Genomic DNA, 26,154 nt, shown 5'->3' with positions numbered 1-26,154 from the left:
AAAATACTTGTTCTAACCAAATGTTGTATTATATGTTCAAAAATAAATCAATCATCAAAAGTATGCTGGAGAGATGTCCAGCTGCTGTCGAATTCCTGCTGCTGTCAAAGCTGCAATTCTTAAATGGGAATAAAAATATATGCTGAGGTGTGCTGGAAAATACACTATTAGACAGGATTTTGTGTCATCTTTTTTCATAGTCTAATTGTCTATATTTTATTTTGTTCCTTTATTTTAATATTTTTAAAAAACTACACTGACAGTTTCAATAATAATCTAAAAAGTTTATATTTATAGAGACTTCAAAATGTCAAGGAAGCAAAATAAATTGTTAGCGTGTATAGTTAAGATCAAAGGTAAAATAAACCCAGACTGACCATTTTCTAAGGAGATTCCCTCTCTTTATTATTATTTTTGATTCTGCTAATCTCTACAAGTCAGTGACACCCCCCCCCCCCCCAAAAAAATCTCTCCTTCACGATCATATTTAGAGGAAAATATGTGGAAGAATATGAGGTTAATCTTTGATGCAACCTACAAATGTGATTATACTGTAAAAAGCAATAATGACATTTTTGTTTTATAAACCCAAATCATATATTAAAATAGCACCATACCTTTTGCAACTATCTTATTGATGGAATGGAAGTAATAAAATTTAGAAATCTTGTCAGTCAAAGTACATGGAATCAGTACATGGAATCCAAGATACATTTATGTCTGACAGCATGCAAATCCTTACCCACACAACTAATTTCATTGACTTTAATGAAACTACTCAAGTGAGTAAAGCTTTGTACGCTTGTGTGTTGTAGATCTAAACTTCAGACAGATCTCCTCTTATTCTAGCCAAAAGATATTTGCACGTCTAGATTTAAAACCACCAAAAACTCTCTACCCCACTAAGTTTACCTAGCCACAAAACTGAACTAACCCTTCACAAAACCCAATTAAGCCATAAAGATCTGGAAGAGAATTCAAGGCTTTAATGTATATGAAAAATACTTCAGCTATATTCAGCTACATAAGAAGATTCCAGAATTGTCACGCTGTGTGTCACTCTGAAGCCTAAAATATCTGTTCAGTCAGAGTGAAGCAACTGAAACAGCTACAAGCATGGTTAAGAGTTTTTTGTGTTCAAGGTATCTATCACCAGTCACATCAGTCATCACTGGGATTCTCTGTCTGTTACCATCCAATTTTTAAGTGCTCAGACATTTGACTTTACATATTACACCTATGCGGTGTATAGGTACAGCAAGGCATGTATCTATGCCATTCCAAGAGTCCCAGACCATTGTGATATCAGAGGTAACAACTAATCAATACCCTTACAAACAATTTCATTGGTTGTATGAGGAAAATGTCACAGATGGCAAGATTACTTGGCCCAACAGCCACACTGCTTGAAAAATTAAAAAAAAACTCTGGAAATCTCCCATTTTGTTATGGATTTAAAATGGGATTATAATTCTCAGACCTACATTCCATCTAACTATCAATATGGCAGCTTCCTATCCAATTATTTTAAAATAGTATTTAACATTACTTTTTTAAACTACTGCTGAGTTTTCTTCTGAATTTTGAGAACATTTATATCTTTTAAACAATTTTTATTTTTATAAATACATGAAAATTAAGAAACTAGTTTTCTCTATCAGTTTCAAAATGAAAAAAGATCAGAGAGTTACTAACCTGGCTTTACTATTATAAAGGTAAAAAAAAGTCCACAATATTTCAAATAGTACATTTTCCTTACATCCGTAGACACAGCCTATAAGCAAGTGCGGCAAAATCTGTCTCAATCTACCACCAATCATGGCACTACAATAAAGTTACACTGTAAATCTTGGAGATCCCTTAAGTGGATGCTTATGACACAGACTCACCTTTCCCTTTGAAGCACCTGGCATTGGCCACTGTCAGAAGACAGGATACAGGGCTAGATGGACCATTGGTCTGACCCAGTACGGCCATTCTTATGTTCTTAATAGGCAATCCTATCTGCCTATTTCACTCTGACTTAGCCAGGGTCCAAAACTTAATGAGAACATTTGGTGACAACGTCACTCAGACTGTATTTAGATATTTCAAGATATGAAGCTTTTATTCTTATTTGTACTTTAATGTGACAGCCCGAATTTATCCAGCTTGGTAAGTTTTCTTTTTTTCCTAAAAAAATAAGACTGACATATAATAAGGCCTTTGAATGTGACTGGAAATCTAAAATCAACTCACACGAGATCACATCATATGAAATAGCCTGCTGTCACTCTATCGTTCAACCAGTCAACTATTTACAACAGGTTCTGATTCCTGATGTTCCAATAAACATTAATATTGTATTTACTCCACTTAATGAAGAGGAAAACAATGGACTTTCTTAATTCATTGTAGTGCTTATGGGCTTTGAAAGCCAGTTTTGTTTTCTGCCTTCCATTCACAAAGGATTGTAGGTTTCCTGGCTTAGTATTATTACGCCCATGCCATATGATACCTGCAGACAAGGTAAAGCCTCTGAACATTATATATATAAAGCCTTCAATGCATTCGCAGTTTAAAACATTTGTCACTGTGCTTTTTTCAGTCCTGGTTTTCACTTACTTCTTAGTCACTGATAATTGTAAAATATATCATCTTATGTCAGTCACTTCCTTTTTGACAGCTGTTTTCAAAAGTTTTAATACTTGAGAATGGAGGTTTTAGTTCACAAAGGAAAATTCTTCTACCTTAAATTTAAACTAATATCCAACTGTCTCTTTTTCAGTCAAAAGAAATTATGAGGCTAAACTATCACATATAATAATATTCACACACAGCATATTATACACACACAAAAAAAACTTCAGTTGGTGACAAGTAAAGTTGCATCAGGACACACTCCATGAACTCAAATCCTTAAAAGCATGGGTATAAAAAGTTAAGGGAAATTGTCTTGCATTCCTTCCCACTTTCACATTGCCTACAACACAACACATTCCCACACTATAAGGCTTTCACTTCCATCACCATTAAACACCAAAAAGCAATATATACCCCCAACTTCATCAAAATCATACTCTAGTGCAAAACCTTAACAGTAACCTCTGATACTCCCGTTATCAGCAAACTGGCACATCTGACTATACTACACATTTAGGAAGTTATTCTACATTTACATTGCTGATATCACCATCTGGCACAGTGTGAGATTGATGTAGTTGGGGGTACATACTGCTTTTTGGTATTTTCTTGAGAACTGAAAGCCTCATGGAGTGTTGGAATATGTTATCAAGCACATTGTATGCAATGTGAAAGTGGCAAAAAAAAATTGCAGGAAATTTTTTATTTCCATGCTTTCAAGATTTTGAGTTGGTGAGGTGTGTCTTGTTCTATATAGTCTGTCATAGATACTCCTATAGCCCTTTCCTCTTTATTTATCACTTCAGCACCAACATAATTAATGTATTTCCTCTCACAACATATCTGTGAGGTAGGGAAGTACTATTATCCCTATTTTGCAGATAGGGAACTGAGGAAGACAGCAACTCAGTGACTTGCCCAAAAAACAAAGGATGTCTGTGGCAGAGCAGGAATTGAATACAGTCTCCAGATTTGCAGTTCACAACCTTAACCACAAGGCCACTGAACCTTAACTGTCATGAAATGAAGTCTGCGTGTGTTTATTTCCTAGCTTTTGTTATACAGGGATGGTGTACTTCGGGGGCAGGTCCTCAGAGTGAAGGAGAAGAGAGGAAGAAATAAGAAATGCGAAACAAAAAGTGCAAGTATGTGTGTTATGGGTGTTTTGCAGCATTGCTCAAACAGGGCAGAGTTATGGTTGCATGGATGTTTTCCTGTATTTTGGTTTTTCATGCCATAATTAACAGATAATAGTTCTTACATTACAAATATCAAAGGGGATGTTTCTAGTGAGGTTATGTGGGGATCAGTTCTAAGCCAGACACTATGCAATATTTCTATCAGTGATCTAGAAGTGAAAATAAAACAATGGCTCATAAAATCTGCAGATGACAAAAAGACTGATGGATTGATAAATAATGAGGACAGGGTAAGTCATACAGAGTGAACTGGATTGCTTGATGAGCTGGACTCATTTAAATAAACTGCACTTTGATACAGCTAGGTGCAAGCTCAGACATCTAGAGTTAAGGTTGCCCAATGACAGCTTGTGTCCTTCCAGAATGTCTAGTTCAGTAGACCTCCAATTTCTGAAAACCAGGAAACAAAGAGTTAATGTAAACACCCATGAAACCTTAATTCTGTACCTCTGGAGCTGGCAAGAGCTATGGGGATTTATCTGCATGCAGTCCAGTTGCATTCAGTGTTTTAGGTGGTGCAGCTGTACTGAGTAGTGGAGGCAGCATGTGAGCCAGTTTGGTAGAGGTGTGTTTGTGATACGAGATTCAGGTCTGTGTCACCCGTGTGTGATGAAAGGAAAGAGGTGCACGTGCATCCTGAAGTTCCAGTCTATATCATTTCAATACAGAATTCTGCAGGTTGTGTCAACAGCTGGGCACTGACAATATGTATAATCATGCAGATTTTAGAGCACTGGAAAGAGACAAGCTCTAAACTTTAACTATACCAGATCTGGCAGCCTGATTTAATGTCATCACATAAGTAAAGACTGTATTTTAATGCATACCCACAAGGAGGCAGACTTGTCATTGAACACACTACCTTATTTCTGGCATTTTCTCACTTTCAAGAGCTAAACTTTGCAACCTAAATACATTTCTATTCATGCAATATTTTGTATGTAATTTCCTAAGGAGGTGATGGGGATTTTTTGTTTGTTTTCTTTGTTTTTTGTTAAAGAAAAAACAATAAAAACAAATTCCATGATGTTCAACTGTAATAAACCCCATCCCTTCCCTATCATGCAACACCACCAAAACCTTCAGCAATGCAACACAGGCTTCTACCATTTGAGCTACAGGACTATCTATATTATCTGGCAGCACAAAAACAAACACTCAGGCCTGATCTATGCTACAAGTTAGGTCAACGTACGCCACCTTGAGCTGACCTAGTTGTGCACGTCTACACGTAAAATTTCTCTCTTACTGATACAAGTGCCCCGTTATGCCAACATAGTAACACCACCTCCCAAAGCTACATTGTGCTATGGTTAATGTACGTAGGTCAACACAGCACAAGTGTAGACATTGCATTACCTATGTCAACCCTAACAGCCCTCCAGCTGATGTCCCTCACTACCCAACACTGACTGCTCTAGTTACAAGTGTTAACTCCCCTGCCTGGGGCGCGCGCGCGCGCACACACACACACACACACACACACACCTTTAAAACCCCTGCAAATTTTTAAAATGCCTTTTCCTGATTGTCCAGCTGAGCAAGCACACCTAGCTGACCATGCTGACTACACGCTCTAGACACACTCCTACCTGGAGCAGACAGGAGATATTGGATCTCTTAGGCTTGTGGGGAAAAGAGGCTGTACAAGCACAGCTCTGAACCAGCCACAGAAATGTCAACATCTACAAGCAGATTGCTTGGTGGATGCAGGGGAAGGGCTACATCAGGTACTAGCAGCAGTGCTTTTTGAAAACCAGGGAACTCCGGCAAGCATATCAGAAGGCCAGAAAGGCCAAAAACTCTTCAGGTGCCGAGCTGCAGACCTGTCACTTTTACAAAAAGCTGCATTCCACACTTGGTGGAGACTCTACCACAATTCCGCACACCCACCGTGGACACCTCCATGGAGCCTGAGTCACAGGCCCTTGCCATGAACAGCGAGGAGGACCACCACCATGAGGAAGAGGAAGAGTACTGGGGACAGGCAACCAGAAGGTGCAACTGTGCCACGAGTCAGGACCTGTTTTTGACTCCACCACAGTCCAGCTAGTCCCTGAAGTTGAGCGCAGGCAAGCCTGAAGCAGGGGAAGGAACCTCGGGTAAGCGTGTAAATAAAATTCCCATTACAGTTATTATTCCCCCAACTTATCAGGGCACAGCTATTGAATTTTCTTGTACTAAAAAAGGTAGAAACAACAACGAGCAATAGAGTTATCTACCTCTCATTCCTCTCTATAGTTAGACAGGCAGAGAGGGGGTGTACAGAGCAGTTTGTCTGTAAACACAGGGATGTCCCTTGAAGCCTCCTAAAAGATCTTGATGACACTTCGACTGAGGTAAAATGCAATCTGCTCCCAAAGGCTTCTAGGGATTGCAGACTTATTTCTTCCTCCACGGTCTGACACTTTCCCACACCATTGGACAGGAACTTCAGCAGGCGCCTTTGCATTAAACAGGCTAGCAGTGTACAGGCCTGAGCAACTTCAGGACATCAGCAGCAGCTGTGCTCTTTCTGCCTTTGTTACCCGCAGGAGTGAGGTATCAGCTAAAACCACCACCACCTGTAGAAAATGGTGCCAGTATTCAGTGCCATTGCCCTATACTCTTAGTTTCATGCAACTAAGCAATTCCCTCCTCGTTTCCCTCACCCCAGCGAGTCATATTCACCATGGCTGGTGCTATTAGTGGTGCCATAAACAAGCAATCCGAAGCAGAAATGGCAATAAGCAGGTCTTGTTTAACACTTTTGGGGAACAAGGGAAGGGAGGATTTCTGAATCTTAAGTTTCGCTTTCTGTACATACTATACTGACAATGGTACCTGTGTGTGTTTTATCTGTAGCTGCAGCCATTGCAGCCTTGAGGGGTATCTTCTCCACACCAGCAGAATGACTGACACAGATGGGGGGGGGGGGGGGCGGGAAAGAGGCCATGGGAGGACATGTCCTGCAAGTTAGTGCTGCATCAGACCTTGAACAGAGAGCCTGGAGGGTGAATACTGTGGACTGTATTTGGAAGGAAAGAGTGTAGAGGAGAAGGGCCCAGGAACAGAAGAGAAAGATGCACTGAGACATAATGGAGCTTCTCCATCAACAAACTCGGATCCTGCAGACTCTTGTGGACCTCCAGATGCAACAAGTGTGGACTTGATTGCCATTGCAGTTAGTGGAGAACTATGCCAGCACGTTTACCCCTACCACTGCACTCCGGAGAAAGCATGGACAACCACAGCTTAATATACACCAGGGTGGATCTGATTTATATCAAACTGATTTAAAATCACGATTTAAATCACTAGTCAGGAAGACTCGATTTAATCATGGATTTCTACATAAAAGTGCATTCTTGGGTGTTATAACCTTAATACATATTCTTCACAACACAGAGATAGATGTAGGTTTCATTTTTAGCAGGTACACACTATACATTTTTTAAGTGATTTATTTTGAAAACTCTTCAGATTAGTTTTACAGCTATATCAGAAAATGAATGATCGTTTATTTCATTTACCAAAGATAACTGAAGCAGATATTTATGAAGTCATTGGAAGGTGAACTATCTCCAATTCAACAGGTTAATCATTAATATTTGGAGGATTTTCTTGCCACGCTGTATTAGGAGGAGAACACCACCAGACAGACATTTAAATTGTTTATTTAACTAAAACAACAACATTATATATTCTGGATTTTTTTCTTCAACAGCAAACATAATATTTTAACAAAACAAGCATATGAATTTTTGAATTTAGTTGAACATTCAAGTTTTTTAAAATCAGATTTGTTTTTGTTAAAATTGTTTTTAACTAAAATAGTTAAATGAATTTAAAAAAAACACAAAACAAAAATTAAAATTGACTATGTCAGCCAGTTTCAACATGAGAAACTTAAAATATTGGCTTCTGCAGCTAACTCAGTCGTCTTCACCTTCATTTTCTTGTTTGTTCATAACCTGGAAAAGAAAAACAAGCTCTCCTGCTTTTTTAGGTCCCAAATGATTTCTCAATTTGGAATGAATTAGTCCAAAGGAAGAAAATATTCTTTCTACACCAGCAGAAGAAGCTACTGCTGTTAAAAGTGAGATCATCACTTCAACAGTCTCTGAATCCAAGTGCTTAAGTGGCGCCCACCAGTTCATTGGTGTGACTTTCTTTAAAACATCATCATCAAACATATTTCTTGAATGGTTCACCCTTAGCTCTGAAGTTTATGATATTTGGCATTATGGAGGGATGATTGCTGAAGAAGAGGAGTTGGCTATGACATGGACATCCAGCAGTTAAGGTTTGACCCTGATACCGAGTATTGAGAATATTTGCAAAAAATGAGCTGGAGATAGCGCTTGTCCCATTTGTTTTTTTAATGCTTGTAATTAAACTCTGTCACTCCATATTTCTCTTTTTAAGATCTCACTCAGTTCCTTCCAAATTTCAACAGCATCAGCAATAAAACAGCTATTTCCCTGCATTTTGTTCAAGGCTACAGAAATAGGCTTCAGGGTATTCAGCATGTGTTCAACATTTCTCTTAAGCCCAGTGTTGAGAACTTTGGTTGTGACAGTGCCATCTATTTTTTCACAATTTTGTTCACAAACTGTCATCAGATTAAACCAATTCTTGATCTAGTGCTCAAAACAGTCCACTACTGAGTTTCATCGCACGTCTTGTGGGAGAGTTAGCTTGGTTCCTCCCACTTTTTTCAGAGCAGCTGCTGCGAAGTGGTTGTTATGGAAGTATTTTGCAATTTCATCAACATTAGCCTTTATTTCTGGAACACTGAAGTCTTTGGCTAGGAGGTGCATCAAATGAGCACGGCAACCGTATGTTGTTAGCTTGGGACTCTCTTCTAAATTTCTTCTCATCTTGGATACATTTGCAGCATTGTCTGTGACCAAGCTGCGTACTAGACATTTGAATTTTTTTTTCCACTGTTTGTTATAGCTTGTACTGCTACTTCTTGTAAGTATTCTGCTGTGTGTGCATTTCCTGATTTATCAGTTGTTTCTGTAAGGAAGACATTCCCTTCTTCTGTTGTCAAGTAAGCACATACAACAGGAACATTGTGGACATTGCTCCACCCATCAAGACTCAGGTTAATAATTTTACCCTCGAGACCTTTTGCATGCTGCTCAATTTCTCTTTCATACACTTTATCCAGTAATTTGCCTGTGACATCTGCTCTGTTGGGTGGACTGTATCCTGGTCTTAATGAAGTGTGGGTTCTCAATCATACAGAAAGAGTTTGTTGCATAAACGAAACGGGCAATTTTTTCATCAATTATCTCTTTTTTTGTAATCTGCTGGTTCTTATCACAAACTTATCTATGGTTGTTTCTGGATGATGGAGTTTTTTTTTTTCTTTTTGCTACAGGTGATATACTGTGGCTATGTGACATACATGATGTGACTGAAACACTATCATTGGGAGATAACTCTGAAACTCTAGAAAATGATGGTGATCTTAAAGGTGCATAGTCTTCAGAATCCTGTATGTTGAGGATGGATTCTCCTAAACAAAATAAGTCAATGAAGTTATTTAATTATTACTACCATACTGCTTATTTAGTATTACTCACTGCATTCACTGACACTTAGTACTACTTTAAAAGGTGAAATTGTAAAAGGAAGATCTGCCTATTTCATCTATTTATTTTTTAATCACAACTGAATCTAAAATGATAGTACAATAGAGTAACAACTATATTTTTTGCTCAAACATGAGACTTCAAGAATAGCCCAGAAGGAAGACAGGCAGTCCTTAAGAAAGAAGTATGAAATAAAAAAGTTTACTAACCTGAAGATCCTGCATGTTCAGACATGTTCCTTTCATCATTTTCAATGCAGCTTCCTCCTGAGAAGAAACACTTCTCATGATGTTATTTCATTCGGGCAACCAGGCCTTGCATTTCTTTGTTGCACTGTTTGCATTTTGCACACGTCTGTCTTACCCACAGGTAGAGGAACTTCATTAAATAGTCCCAAACTGGGTCTCTTTTACGGTCTGCTGCCATTATAGGTTTTCCCTTCTAGTGAGAGAATGGTACGGTAGATATCAAATCAATGAAGGCTACACTCAGAAAGACCTCAAGACTTCTGGAATGAAACTGTTTGAGCAGTACACTTTTGTTTCTACTGCCTGTCCCTCCCTTCTCACATTTATCTCCAGACTTCTCCTTGTCCAGATCTATTCCGCCCCCAACAATCTTCTGTTCATTGAACTTTTAGAAACTTTGCAATTTTAGAGAGAGGTAAGGGATTGATTCTGTGTACACAAATTTGCAGAGGGACAAGAGGATTGAGGACTGTTATTTCTCACCTCTATATATTATTTATTTATTTTAAAACATTTTTGCTGTTAACAAGCATGTTATCTCTGGAGACACAAACCCACAGTTTGAGAACTGCAAAACTAAGTATCTCTGATGGTATCTTCTAGGCTGAGAACTGAATCCCATTGGATAGATAGAAAGATTAACCTAAATAATCTATACAGAAGCCCCTGGAACCCCATAAGATTGTGTCCCTAATCCATGAACTATTGGAACTCATTTACAAAACGTTTCTTAAATATTACATGAACATATTGTCTCATACTACAGAATTAGAATTTATAATCCCTATTCCATGATGAGATATCTTTAAACTATAATGTATCTTAATTAAAACTATCTTTAGATAGGTTTTTTCCTCAAAAAGCATTTTATCAAAAAAATCCAATTTAAATTAAAAAAAAAAATCATTGATTTTTATCCACCTTGAATACACTGACCTCTGAGAGCCACAACTGATGTATGTATAGCTACAATGGACATCAATGTTCTTTTCCCCTGTTTATTTGTTAAGGGTTCCCAAATTTTTTGAAGTTAAGGAGTATTTACTATTATGTTCTTTAGATATTTTGTTAGGTGCTGTTTTCGTTATTGAATAAAACTCTTTTCATTAGTTTACACACATTGTGTGTAATGCCTCTGGGCAGTGAAAATAGGGGTCTTGTAAACTCACAATATGTAGGGTCAGTGACAAACACAGTGTAACAATCATCAATGTACAGCAAGCACCACAAAAATTAATAGTGCACTGACAGTGTTATAGTCATGTATGCGTACCATGCACCACACAATTCCTAACAGGCCTCCAAAACAGCAGGGCTAGGTACAGCACAGTACATCACAATGCATTACTGTGGCTCACTATTAAAGTACTCTTTCAAAACCTCTCTGAGCCATATAGCTAGGCAGCTGCTCCATCCTCTACCTCTGCAGCAAGTTTTCCCTCTTTGCTTCACAAATATCATGCAGGACACTACACATGCAGGCAGCTATAACCACTGGGATATTTTTCGCATTGAGATCCAATCTAGTGAGTAAACAAAGCCAGTGCCCTTTCAATCTACCAAAAGCCCAGTGAACTATTATTCTGCACCTGCTGAGCCTGTAGTTGTATCTTTCCTTGCTGCTTTTGAGGTGACCTGACAGCTTCATGAGACGGGGAATAAAGGGTAGGCTGGATCCCCCAGGATCATTACTGGCATTTCATCATCACCAGTGGTAATCAGTCAGTGAGGAAAGAAGGTCGCTGTTTATAGCTTTCTGAACAGCCCTGTGTTCTTAAAGATAGGAGCATCATGTACCTTCCCTGACTAGCCAAAACTGATGTCAGTGAAGTGTCCCCGGTGATCCATCAGCATCTCCATAACCATGGGAAAACAGAGTATATCAACAGAAAGGGCTGTGTCAAGGTAACGGGGCCAAAATAGGGATGTGTGCGCCGTCTACTGTGCCACCAGAGTTTGGAAAACCCATAGCTGCAAAAGCCATCCACTATGTCCAGCACATTGCCAAGAATGACAGTCCTGCATATCAAGAGACAATTAATGGCTCTGCACACTTGCTTGACAACAGCATCCCCCAGAGTGGATTTTCCCACTCACCAGTAGCAATCCAGTGGTGCAAGTTTCCACAGTGAGATTTGCCATTTACTTTTCCACTGCCAGTGGAGTTCCCAGTTTGGTGTCCCTGTGTTGGATGACTGGGGCGAGCTCATCACACAGGGCCAGGAATGTGGTCTTGTGCATCTGAAAGTTCTGCAGCCACTGCTCATCACCCCAACCCTGCACTACGATGCATTCCCACCAGTCGGTGTTTGTTTCTTTAGCCCAGAAGTGGTATTCCACCGTCTGCAGCTTCTCCATGAATGCCACCAATAACAGTGAATTGGTTCACACTGTATATCCCACAGCAATCTAGCCTCCAAAAAAATCACGTTCCTCCAGAGTCTTCTGGAGAGTGTGCAAATACCAGAGGATTGTGCATCCTGTGCTTGCAACAGTCATGACAATAGTACAGAGCTGTGCAGGTTCCATTCATCTGTCAGAGATAGTGGACAGTGATCAATCCAGCAGAGACTTGTGGGAAATTGAATACAGGTACAAAAATTATGAGACAGATATAATATCATCGGATGGAGAACACTGCATTATGAGAAGTTGACCCCTTGCTCAGTCACCCCGTGTAACTCATTTCTCCCACACCATGCATTGCCAAAACCACCCACAGTTCAATGCACTCTGCATTGACACAAGCACTCTTGGTAAGTATGCACAGCACCAACATAAGGAGCCAAGTAAGCACATGCACAAGCGATGTACCAACTGTGGTGGCTATATGCTGACATAACTTGCATCGGCAAAACTCAGTAGCGTAGACACTCTCTTACCCTTTTTAAACAAGCCAGAAGAAGAGGATGTATAACACACTGAAACAATGGGCTACCCAGTCATGAGTAACCCCATTTTACAGACAGTGTAACCAAGGACACAGATCTAATTGATTCTTTCTGAGAGGCAGCATGGTAAATGGATGGATTTGGAGATGCCATTTTAGAGAGCTGTGTTTTATTCCCAGCTTGTATACCATGTCTGTAGAATGAGACACATCTTAATAAGAGTTGTGAATGGCAAAGATTAAAATCAGCTAGTAGAAAAAGGGACTCTAGAACTCACACTCTCCTGGTTCTCAGTTGTTATTGCTCTGCTGGAAGATGTTAATGGCAGCCATCAACCACAGACCTAGTAAAAGTTGAGGGGAGTACTAGTCACCCTTCATTCAGATTAAATGAGAGAGAAATTAAATGCCCTTTTATTTAGTAATAACTAGAACAATAGAAGAACAGGCCAACATTGCAAGGTACGAGCAGAAGCTAAGCCATGTGGCACAAAGGGGTTCATGGAGATTGATGCAAACACTGGGGCACTTATTGGTTTCAGCTGGAGGGGGGTATGAGTGAAACAGAGAACCAGAAAGTAAGAAGAAAGCCAGGAGACAAGGAAAGCAGCAGTGCCATGTGGTCCTCTGAGGAAGCTAAAAGACAGAGCTTCTTTTGGGCACAGCACTTGCTGAAATGACAGACTTTGATTTCTGAACAAGGCAAATGCCTCATATTGTCTGTTTCTTCTGGGCTCAGGAAAACAGGACTTTACATACATTCTTTGTAAATAAACAGGCTTGTTCTGAAGTAATACCCAAATCATATCTTCAGTTTCTCCTACTGGAAATAACCTGACAAGGCCCCGAATATTGGCTAACAGCTTGGATCAAGGGCCACATTATTATTTATTATTTGTATTTGTCCTTGCTCTGGGGGTTCTCATTCCAGTCCAGAGAGGTCAGAGGCTCCTACATCATACAGTGGCCCCAGAGGAGAAAGGGATTGGCTGTTGGGGTGACATGCTCAGTTTAGGGATTGGTTGGGTGGTGAGGGGAAGCCCAAACACTGTCGTCTCCCAACCCACTCCACAGTTGTTCCAAGAGTAGCTGAGCTTGCTCTTCTCCCATGGGTTCCCAGTATAGGATAGTGTGTCCTGCTGCTGCAGTGGCATATTCAAAGATTCTGATATGCAGCCATAAGAGAATGTGCTTGGCAGTGACATCTGTAGTCAGGTTGCCTACTCCCCTTATATACTGTCTCTCTCAGAGTTCGGTCCTCAGTCCCTCTCCCTCTTAGCTCTCTAAACTCCCATTCTGCAACTTTATCTCCTATCTTCAACCTGTCCAAAGTGTACTGCAAACATAACCTTCCTGCTCTGAGCACTCCACTAACACTCTAAGAATCCTTGTACTACTTAAAATCAAGTGTTTTGTACTCTCCTACAAATTCCAATACAATCTTACCCCACCTATCTCTCTGCTCTCATTTTTTCCTACTCAACCCTCCCTCCATGCGCTACCAAGTCCTTTTGCCGTACCGCTCTCCATCTCCTACTCCCACTCAGCTGCATGTCCTTGTATCATGCTGTTCCCATGCCTGGAACAGCCTCCCTGTTCCCACCCACCACCACCAATGCTTTTCTTTTTACAAGCAATATCAAAGTGCCAGAGATTCTATAAGCCACAGCACATGTTGTTTCTAATGTAGGTTGGCAGACATAACAATCGTCCTACTGTATATTTTGAGATCTAGAAACCAGAAATCGTGCATCTTGTTTGATAAAATTTTTCAGCATCATAAATTATGTTGTTTGCATTTACCGACAAACAACACAATAGGACGAGAAATCAAACAATCACTTCTGGAGAAACCATCAATCTAGTCTGCTGTCTCACTGACATTAAACCACCCTCCATTATATGTCCTCCTTTCAGGGTTTCACATTGTGTAGATAAGCTCATTTCCCTTCCAATTAATCATTAATTATTCATTAGAAACTAACCATTTGTAAAAGTCATTCAACTGCAGTTTTTATCAGACACCTCAGACAAGTGAATGTGGGCGTTTGCACCTCCTCTTGCATTTGTGCTTTGTTCTTTTCAGTCTTGGCCTAAGTCTATTAGGTCTGTAGACAAAACATCCTGACTTTTCTCTATCTTTAAGCTAAAAGAACAGGAGGACTTGTGGCACCTTAGAGACTAACAAATTCATCTGAGCATAAGCTTTCGTGAGCTACAGCTCACTTCATCGGATGCATTCAGTTTGGTCAGGTGCCAACGAGGTTATCCTAGCTTCTTAACCCTTTACAGGTGAAAGGGTTTTTCCTCTGGCCAGGAGGGATTTTAAAGGTGTTTACCCTTCCCTTTATATTTATGACACGCCCCCCCCAAATCACAGACAGGGTGAAACCCTGGCTGGGATTTCTTCCTGGAGCTCTAGGAGAAAGCAGAGTTAATAAGACACATGCACCTCTAAATATAAGGTGGTGGGATATAATTGGTTACATAATCATGTTACAATATGTTAGGATTGGTTAGTAAAATTTCAGGAAAATGATTGGTTAAGGTATAGCTAAGCGGAACTCAAGTTTTACTATATAGTCTGCAATCAGTCAGGAAGTGGGGGGGGGGAAATGGGGGAGGGGAAATTGGAATCATGTTTTGCTAAAGGGGGAAATGGGAACAGGGAATGGGGGTGAGGAAATTGGAATCATGTTTGGCTAAGGGCAGGAATGGGAACAGGGACACAGGTGTAAGGCTCTGTGGTGTCAGAGCTGGGAAGGGGGACATTAAGGAAGGAAATTGGAATCATGCTTGCTGGAAGTTCACCCCAGTAAACACTGAATTGTTTGCACCTTTGGACTTCGGGTATTGTTGCTCTCTGTTCATGTGAGATGGACCAGGGAAGTAAGTGGGTGAAGGAATAAGCCCCCTAACATCTGTTTCTCTGTGCCTTGCACTGCCTTTCATTTGCATTTTCATAGTAGCACTAACATGCAGATAAAACAATAACAAACAGTACTGCTGAGAACTAAATCTACAGGGATTTAATGTCACAATTATAAAACTGAAAAGTGGATAAGAAAATATTTTTGGAAGAGCATTAATGCATTATTGGTGGTTAGGGTGTTCGTATTTATTTGACATTCGTTTCTTATTGGCATTAGTACAGTTTCAGACATCCACGGATGAGGCTCCCTCAGTGACCTTTAAGTACTGCCTCTCATTAACAGGGATAATTTACTTCCTTTTTTATGGGCCACCTAACCCCCATAACACCACATCTCTCTCTTCCAGCACAATCTCTCCTCTCATTACAGACTTTATCAAGATGAGGGAAATAAGAAAAAGCAAACGAGTTTTACAGAAGGTAAAAAATGCCTTGAGAGAGGTCTTTCATGAAGGTGTATATAGAGAGAGAGAGAGAGAGAGAGAGAGAGAGAGAGAGAGAGAGAGAGATCTCCCTGCAACAAAGAGTAATCCTCTCTACTAGCTTGCTCCATTTGTGACCTTTAGAGAGATTTACCAAAGCAAAAAAAGAAGTTTAATTAGAAGAAAGGGCAGCTGAAACGACAGATACCAGGCAGAAAGCTTTTAATCTTTGTTGTACAGTATGGGAATTTCTGAAAGCTGTATGAAGTCCAGGAAACTGCCTCATGGATTTTGGACATCAGGACTGATCACTTTAGGCTTACAAGAGCCAGCATGTGCTAAAGTGGAGAAAAGGTATCTTCTATAAAATAAGTAAGTTCTAAGTGATGCTCTATATAAAGATAGAGAAAGAGATACTATGAAGCAAGTCCCAACTTGATTGTTGAAAGAAAACAAAAAGTTCATCTTCCTGAAATCTTTTGCTCTACCAAAACATTAGTGGTCTTCAACATTCACACACACTCAGCCTGACCCTGGAGTTTTTACTCATGCGAGACATCCCACTGACTTCAAGGGGGAGAGATTATTTTCCCCCCTCCCCTATTTTAAAATTGCTTGTAGCAGGTGAACTTAAATGGGACTAGTAATGTGAATACGAACTGAAGATGGGGTACACTACAGTGAATAGGTTCTAGAGCAATGGAACCTCAGAGTTACGAACACCAGAATTACAAACTGACTGATCAGCCACACACCTTATTTGGACCTGGAAGTACGCAATCAGCCAGCAGCAGAGACAAAAAAAAAAAAAAAAAAAAGGCAAATACAATACAGTACTGTGTTAAATGTAAAGTTTAAAAAAAAAATTGATAAAGCAAGAAAACTATTTCTGTATTTATTTCATTTAAAAATTAAGTGAAAAGCAGCATTTTTTCTTCTGCATAGTAAAGTTTCAAAGCTCTATTAAATCAACGTTCAGCTGTAAACTTTTGAAAGAACCATATATTTTTGTTCAGAGTTATGAACATTTCAGAGTTATGAACAACCTCCATTCCTGAGGTGTTTGTCACTCTGAGGTTCTATTATACTTTTAACTTTTCCCCCAAGAAGAATCACTGCAGCTACAGAAAACATGGCCTGAAATGACTGAAAAATAAGTTACTGGCAAGCTAGGCCAGTTCCCAAATCTGTTTAAAGCTCTAGAGGACACTCTGGATGGTTCCCATCTATCTCTGGCATTTGTAAAATACACATTACTATATCTGGCTCAATGTATTCGAGAGGAGTATTTGCAATACTATTGTTAAGGTAGTGTGAACAATTCCACTATACATCATAATATCTCCAGCGTTTGTAAAACAGCTATCCCACTATTCTTAAACTAGATATGGCATATCAGGAATCAGCAAACCAGCATTTTAGTTCAGTGGTTTTTCAGCTATTCAAGGACAAAAAAGTTCAGAGGATGTATTCAAATGCCTTTCTATGTGCTCTAACAAAAAGTACCTCTGCTTTTAAAAAGAAGTTTGGTAACCTGATTTAGTTAAAAAAAATCTAAAAAAAAACCCATACATTTATCTTTCAGGAGTGGCTACTTCACATATGCTTTTTAAGACCACAATTCCATCTGGTTCCCCGTTCATTTCAGCAGCGTGTTCAAAACTGCACTCTTTGCAAGATCGACTTCATTACAGAACTTTTTCCCCCTAAAGAATGACTCAGTGCCACTTTCCTGAAGGTGGAGAATACATTCTTTATGTAAGCTTATTGGTGCTGTGATACTGTTCTAGTACATTCATCTCTAATGTGTTTCCCAAACTTGGGACGCCGCTTGTTCAGGGAAAGCCCCTGGTGGGCCAGGCCAGTTTGTTTATCTGCCGCGTCCGCAGGTTCGGCCGATCGCGACTCCCACTGGCCGTGGTTCGCCACTGCAGGCCAATGGGGGCTGTGGGAAGCGGCGCGGGCCAAGGGACTTACCGGCTGCCAGGGGCTCTCCCTGAACAAGTGGCATCCCAAGTTTGGGAAACACTGTACTAGAAATACCTTGACAAAACACCATTTTGCATTGCTATCTGTCCACAGAAGGTCTCACAATCCTATATTATCAAAGTTGTTGCACAATTAGGCCCTGATCCTGAAACTGACTCTGTATGAACACCCTCTTGTAACCATTCGAAGAAGTCTACAGGGCATCGCTCACGTGTTAGATGCTGCCCACATAGATCCATTTGAGGATCAGAGCCCCAAGCTGTAACTTTCTTTATGGACCACAGTTCTAACAATTGTACTTGTATGTATTCATTTTTAATCCATCTCTTAGGGACCATTTATTTTTTGCACTCTTGCTAAAGATTGCTATGAAGGAGAAAGAGAAAGGGCGTATAATATCACTTCATTTTCAAAAAAGAAAAGGAGGACTTGTGGCACCTTAGAGATGAACAAATTTATTTGAGCATAAGCTTTCATGAGCTACAGCTCACTTCATCGGATGCATTCAGTGGAAAATACAGTGGCGAGATTTATATACATAGAGAACATGAAACAATGGGTGTTACCATACACACTGTAACAAGAGTGATCAGGTAGGGTGAGCTATTACCAGCAGGAGAGCGGGGGAGGGGGGACCTTTTGTAGTGATAATCAAGGTGGGTCATTTCCAGCAATTGACAAGAACTTCTGAGGAACAATTGGGGGTGGAGGGGTGGGAATAAACATGGGGAAATAGTTTTACTTTGTGTAATGACCCATCCACTCCCAGTCTTTATTCAAGCCTAAGTTAATTGTATCCAGTTTGCAAATTAATTCCAATTCAGCAGTCTCTCGTTGGAGTCTGTTTTTGAAGTTTTTTTGTTGAAGAATTGCCACTTTTAGGTCTGTAATCGAGTGACCAAAGAGATTGAAGTGTTTATGAATGTTATAATTCTTGACGTCTGATTTGTGTCCATTTATTCTTTTACATAGAGACTGTCCAGTTTGGCCAATGTACATGGCAGAGGGGCATTGCTGGCACATATCACATTGACAGATGTGCAGGTGAACGAGCCTCTGATAGCGTGGCTGATGTGATTAGGCCCTATGATGGTGTCCCCTGAATAGATATGTGGACACAGTTAGCAACTGGCTTTGTTGCAAGGATAGGTTCCTGGGTTAGTGGTTCTGTTGCGTGGTGTGTGGTTGCTGGTGAGTATTTGCTTCAGGTTGCGGGGCTATCTGTAAGCAAGGACTGGCCTGTCTCCGCTGCTACTCTGAAACTTCATTTTCAGTTACTTTGATGAGTTCCCATTGTTGCTATGAATTAATAGGCACAGGAATAAGTTGAAGAACACAAAGCAGCAGTAACTGAGTGGTACACCCCCAAAAGAAAATAAGGGCAAAGCTACAATGTTCAGGCAATAAGAATAAGCTTAAAGCAATGTTGGCAACATAAGAGACGTAGCCCAGGGACAGTTGTGACCCAGAATCTCAATCTCTCATCCCTGTGCAATCCTACAAATCAAAAAAGTCTGGCCACCCCAGGGTTAAAGAGAATCTTTCTATAGCTATCCTCTGGGGAAAGGCAGGAATAGAAGCAGAATTGCAGTAACCTTGAGGCAAGGTTTCACACACTCCACTGAATTTACCGATTTCACTGGCAAGATTCTGTTATTGAGGTCTACCAACAGAAACACTGAAGCCTCATACTTATACCAGGTGGCATTTTTAAAGCAATAAATAAGATGACAGACGCACATACAAATGCAAAGGAATACCGTACATAAAAGTGGATGGGAAAAACTGGGAGCCCCTCATTCCATAAGACAGATTTATGCAGGCATGAATTACTTTGCTGTTTTAAAAACAAACAGTCAGAAATATTCATTCCAGCATTTGTCATGGGGTCCTAAATCAACAATGAATCGCTTGCCACAAAGTTTTTCTTTTAAATTCAATTAAAACCTTTTGAGGACTACTAAAGAACAATATGATCATATTATGTAGGGCTGAAAAGCAATAATACTGTTCCCATCACTCACTCACTCTTGTGAGGAAATAGGAAACGGAAGCAGTCTCACATTAGCAGTCCATTTACACAGAACTATGAACCCACTTAAAATTCTCATGCTGAAAAATAAGACTGATTTTTAGCCCAATTAGAATATTCTGGGATAAAGATTTCTGAACCACCAGAACGTATAACTTTTGCCAACCATTTTACAAAGTCAGTTTTCTGTTTGACTACTCACAAAATCCCATTTGGCTTACATGAATAGTTCCATGGACTTTACTGGGGATGACTACATGTGAATAAGGCAAGCAAGATTTCCCTGGTCCTTGTACAGGTAATATTCCTACTAAGTTTTTCCTGTGGTAAGGATTGCAGCTACAGTCCCTAAGAATCCAACTGAAGATGAACATTCAAATTTTGGTTTCTTGCACATTATGGAAAACACCACAAAATGAGATGAGAAATAAATATATTCCCACATTGTTTTTATGTTTTGAAGCACTTACCTGTACACTATTTATTTTAAATGGTCAACTACCACCTATTTCTGAATAACTAAGGCAGTCAGGCACATAAATACTGGATATGATCAGCATAAAACAGAAAGGTTAGACTACCTACCCCACCTGCTGTTCCTGACTAATGCTGTTTCCTTGGCAGTCAGAATGCTGTATTTTAAGCTGAGTAGTACAGAAAAATGGTCTAATGGCAAATTCTCTGTTCTCAACTTATACTTATTTTTTCTAATGAAATGTGCTGTTAAGTTCTTGTAAGAAGTCTTGGAATGAAGTTCTCTTAAATACTTAAAACCATTATCAATATACAGTTTTTTCCAAATAATGCCCCCCTTTATAATATAAACTGAAGAGTGTTAATGGTTTATCTAAAATCCTTTAAAATAATTTTCCCGCTTTTAGAGTTAAAAATACATGCAACTTAAATGAAGACACTTTTAAAAGTTCACAGAATTTCAGGATGACCTCTAAGCGTACTTGCTTATAAAATTAAAGAAACTAGCAGACACACCCTGGGAGAAACAGAGAGACAAAACTGTTCAGAACAGCAGAAGCAAGATAGTAAAAGTGCAAAGACAGAACCAAAGATGAAAAAAGGGGGGGGAAATAACTTTTCCTACTTGGATTAGAAAAAGACACTATGTGATGGACTTACAGCAGTTCTGTAATAATTTATTAATATTGTATGTTAACATGGTTACTGGGATGTTCACTGTATGACTAGATTGGGTTAAGCGTTGTTCGGAAAATAAGCAGAATGGAAAAACAATGGTTTAAGATAAGCCATCCATGATAAATGCTTGAGGGCTGGTACAGGACAATGGCAGAGCCATTCACTCTGAGGAGACTGGCTCAACTTCCCATGCAGCCTACCAAATTGGTGTGGACAAGCAGGAGAAAAAAAAAAAAACAGGAACAGACAAGGACAAGACATCTCTGGCTGGATAAAGAGAGATTCTCTTTCTGGAGGGAGGCTGTTTTGGGGGAGCCATTCAGACTGACAGAGATAAGAACTTACACCTGCCTAGATTAGCATCCCCTGAAGTTAAGTCTATAGGTAAGATAGATGTGTGTAGACTGCTGTTTTAAAATCCTTTATCTCTAAATGCTTTGTTCCAACTGTTAACATTAAACAAAAACTTTGCTGGTTATAGGCTCCCAAAGGAAAGAACCATAGGTGCCAAAGCTAGTAGAATCGCTTACTAAGCTCATCTGTAGTCAATGGCCCAATGTAAAGGCACAAGGCCTGACACCTGATGGAGTGCACTCAAAGACGCCTAGCACAGGGACAAAGGTGCAGTTAGCCCTGTAACTGTGACAGAGTAGTCATCTGATTAGTTGCAATGCTGCAGACAGAAATTAATATAAAAATGGATTTTATGATTTTTAAATTCTTTAATTAATATTGAAGGGAACTAGTCAATATTTCTTACTCAGGCACAACTTCCACTGACTTCATGTATGTATATTTTATATTCCTGTTAAGAGTTTTTGCTGAATAGAAGCATCGCTTAATATGGGTCCAATTCTGCAGTCCTATTTGTGAGCAGTCCTTTTGGCTATTACAAAGACTCTAAGAGTAAAATATCCCATATGCCACCCTCCACCTCCTATTTACGATGACTGCAAGGTTAGTGAAGCAAAAGTATTGATCAAGCTACAAAAGGTTCAAGTCAAGTTTTACTGACTAGACAGAATTTAACTTAGGCTGATAACATTAGATATTAATTTAGACCAGCGTTATATCTTTAAATAAAATACGAACAAAGTTCCAGTTTGAGACTGAAGTGAATTTGATGCCATCAAGAGGCTAACCACAGGAAAGGGAGTAAGAAAGCAAGCAACAGAGCTATCCATTCAGTTTCCACCACTCAGAACATAAAAAATGCACTCTGACCTTTCCCTAGCTGTGAGAAAAGGAAAGTCAGAACAGACCAGGAACTTCCAGCTACACTGAAGCAGCAGGCTTCACATAACATGTCTGATATGTCACTCAGCAGTGAGAAAAAGATATGGCAGTTAGAGAGCACATTACATTCTGTCACAAATGTAATGACAAAAAATATAGAATTAGAAGGCAAGCCCTAAAGCTTTTTGATGCTGCCTGAGGAGCATCCAGTCAAGATAATTATCATAAGGAAACTTTAAATCCTTTCTAAAACTCTGAATAAATGATATACTTTTTTCTGTGTATACAGACTATGACTTAAACATAAAAGTAAAAAAATTCATGGTAGAACATGGAATAAAATACAAAACTGTCTAGAATATTAAGATAAAGGAGTTATACAGGATAAAGATGGAGACAAACATTCTGCTGGTTGATTGAAAAATTAGTACTTGATGTACTATAATTTCTAATTTACAAACAGAAAGAAAAAAGTAACTGAAAATGTGTTCCATTTATTTTTAACATAAATTAGATGGTTTAATAGAGCAAGCAACATACGTCCTCTATCTGAGGACTATATATTAAATGGATTTTTGGAACAGGGAGATGGAATAGGAGCTTGCTCCATCCACTCCACGTATCAACCTGGTATTTCAGTACCTCCAGGAACGGTGCGCAAAACAAAAACAAAAACAAAAAAAACATAGAATTATCCAATATGACCCACACCTGCAATGAAATATGACATTTGGCAAACCAACTGCCCCAGAGCCTGTCTCTCCCATATATCATGTTGTGGTGGAGGACTGGGAACATTCAGTCTTCGCGCCAATTAAAACAAAGTGCATCCTGGTCAAAGATAACACCATTTGGTTGTCAGTCCCCTTTTTTTCCCCCTTCCCAAGGAAGAATATCAGACATTAGTCACACTGTTCCTCATGGTGTTCTAACCTGAGTGATTCTACGCTTATTTTCTGAAAGAATGACACAGCAATTATGTCAATTCCTTAATAAAGTGTCCAGATACTTCATAGAGGTGCATTGGTAATACATAAATCAGATTTAAAAAAAAAGAAAAGAAAAAGAAAAACAGACCAAAACACTTAAAAACACTAAAGTGTTTGAGATGTAAATCAGTAACACAAAATATATGTAGACATAAAATTAATAAAATAAATTTGTATTTTAAAACTAATATTTTAACGTTATTTTCTCCTTTACTATCCTAGAGTTCAAATTGCAAGTTTCTCTTGCAAGCCTGGACAAAAAACACGCTTCTCTGATGCCTCTGATACCATCAAAGCTTCCAAGTGAAAAGCAGAATCCTGAACTCCAGATCTCAAAATTAAAATGTTTCCATTCTAACTCCAGGTCTACACATAGGAGACTTTAACAGCATGGCTATGTCAGTCTAGCTATGTTGGCATAACTCTCTAGTATGGATGCAGCATACACCAATGGAAGAGGTTTTTCCATCAATGTAGGAATACCACCTCCCCCAACAACAGTAGCTAGAGTGATGGAAGCATTCTTCCACCAATTTAACTGCATCTACACTTGGGGTTAAGTTGGCACAGCTACATGGGTCAGGCTTGTGGATTTTTCACACCCCTGACCAATGTAGCTATGTCAACTTAAACTTTAAGTCTAGACAAAGCCTCACTTGCTTTGGGTACAGAGATTTACTAGTAACTAAGATAAAACATCTGTTGTGGGTCAACCTACACTGAGACTTGATCTACATTTAAAAGTTATGTTGGCATAGCTGTGTTTGTCAGGGGTGTGAAAAAACCACCCCACTCACTGACATAGCTATGCCAACAAAAACCACAGAATAGACACTGCTATGCTGACAGAAGACCACTTCTGTTGACATAGGTAGCATTGTTTGTGGAGGTGGTGTTCCCACACTCACAGAAAAACTCCTTCTGTTGACGTAGGTTGTGTCTACAATAGGGGGCTATATAAATTTGGCTATGCGGTATAGGCTCTGTGACAGACATAATAAGGGTTTCTCTACACAGGTCCATTCAGGAAAGTTAACTTTACAACTCGTTAATTCATCTTATGACACATAAAGTGCATTAAAACCCTGCATGGATGCTCTCATTCAGACGTAAAGCGGCTTTAGTTTGCTGTATATTAATCCTGGAGGATTAAACCACACCAAACTACGGATTTGTCTTAAAAAAAACAAAAAACAAAAAACCCACACCCTAATCCTGAATAATTCCATGTGTAGATACTTATTCCAGAATAAGGGTATGTGGCAGCGCTTTAACATGGCTGTGTAGTCACAGCTCCAGCGCTGGGAAAGAACCACCCCCACAAGGGGAGTAGCTACCAGCGCTGGGAGTGTGGCTACCAGCACTGGTGCACTGTCTATACTGCCACTTTACAGCGCTGAAACTTGCAGCGCTCAGGGGGGTGTTTTTTCACATCCCTGAGCAAGAAAGTGGCAGTGCTGTAAAGTGGCAGTATAGACAAGGCCTAACTTTCAAATGTAAACAAGCCCTTAGGCCACTTTACTTCTGAATTAGAGCATCCATAAAGAGGTTTAATGTGCTTTATGTGCATTAATTTCACACCATATGTTAATTTGTCTTAAATTTCCTGAATGTAGAGAAGCCCTGAGACTAACCATGCCTAATCAATGACTGACACAGTATGGGGCATCAGTGTTTTAACATGGTTTTTGTTTGCATTGCAGACAGGAAAACATTATTACAAAACAGTGTTAGAGATTTGCTTTACAGCTTAAGGACATGCTTACATGGGGAAATAGCCCAGAATCAGCTATTCCACAAAAGTTCTCCCTGTAGACACTCATTGTGCACAAAGAGTGCCTTTGTGCAAAAAAGAACCCTAAAGCCATGTCTACACAGGGACACTCAGGAAACTTAAGATGAACATACTAATGGTGTGACATCAGTACATGTTTCTCAACATATGAAACAATTTTGTTCATAAAAGTGTACTTTATTATAGGTTTACTGAATTGCTGGTCTCTGTTTGCCTGTAATTTTATTGCATTTCATCTCTCATCTGCATGGAAGTAGGCTGAGCAGACCAAAAATCTGACGACTTTAATTCGACATAATCTTAATAGATCTCACCTAGGTTTACCATAATTGCAAGCATAATACAACAGAGACTTCCATATTAGAGACTGAAATGCCAACAGCGAGAAGGGATTCAAATATCGAATAGGTTTCAGAGTAACAGCCGTGTTAGTCTGTATTTGCAAAAAGAAAAGGAGTACTTGTGGCACCTTAGAGACTAACAAATTTATTTGAGCATAAGCTTTCGTGAGCTACAGCTCACTTCATCGGATGAAGCTGTAGCTCACGAAAGCTTATGCTCAAATAAATTTGTTAGTCTCTAAGGTGCCACAAGTACTCCTTTTCTTTTTGCAAATATCAAATAGTTTACCCTCAATAGTTTTCTAAGCAAGGGATTTATATTCCGACTTTGCAATGTATTTTTAAACTTTGTGTAAGAATACAAGTCTGAAATTATTTTTAAGAAACATCTAGTTCAGCTTCAAGATCTACCACATTAAAATGGTTCTAATCCAAACAGGAAAGCTCTCCCAAAATGCCTGACCAGGACAAGGTTGGTTGGGATGGAGAGTACAGTCTTCTCTCCCCAGGGCTCCTCCATGGGCCCCAAGGAGCATCTAGAGTGACCTTGTAGGAGCAGAAGGGATTGGAGGAGGCAGATATTCCTAGTACTTCTGTGGATTCTAGCAAACTAAGAGCCAGCAGGCCAAGGTCTTCCCTCCCCACAGGTCCCAGGGAGCTACAGGAGCTGGTTGAAGGAACGGGGATGGCATGGTTTGAGGTCTTCAAAGTACCCAAATGGG

At 39.5% G+C, this 26,154-nt stretch overlaps 2 protein-coding genes and 1 pseudogene across 8 annotated transcripts in view; 2 read left to right on the top strand and 1 right to left on the bottom strand.

Moving 5' to 3' along the window:
- Positions 1 to 26,154, top strand: part of CHRM5 (cholinergic receptor muscarinic 5) — an 80,903-nt gene that overhangs the window by 41,625 nt on the left and 13,124 nt on the right. For 3 of the 7 annotated variants that reach the window (XM_074955733.1, XM_074955734.1, XM_074955737.1), the window contains one exon: positions 3,674 to 3,767. The exons of 2 other annotated variants lie outside the window; for them this stretch is intronic. The gene's annotated coding sequence lies outside the window, so the exon portion shown is untranslated. The remainder of the gene's footprint in view (positions 1 to 3,673; positions 3,768 to 26,154) is intronic. 2 more of the 7 variants (XM_074955736.1, XM_074955738.1) reach the window with 1 other exon arrangement.
- The window catches only part of AVEN (apoptosis and caspase activation inhibitor), a 172,160-nt gene that overhangs the window by 143,728 nt on the left and 2,278 nt on the right, over positions 1 to 26,154 (bottom strand). The gene's annotated exons all lie outside the window — the stretch shown is intronic.
- Positions 22,795 to 22,971, top strand: LOC141990254 (U2 spliceosomal RNA; annotated as a pseudogene).

Source organism: Natator depressus, chromosome 6, assembly GCF_965152275.1.
Source record: "Natator depressus isolate rNatDep1 chromosome 6, rNatDep2.hap1, whole genome shotgun sequence".
Lineage (NCBI taxonomy): Eukaryota > Metazoa > Chordata > Testudines > Cheloniidae > Natator > Natator depressus.
The sequence above is the reverse complement of the archived record's forward strand: the minus strand, read 5'-3'. Positions and strand labels throughout refer to the sequence as shown.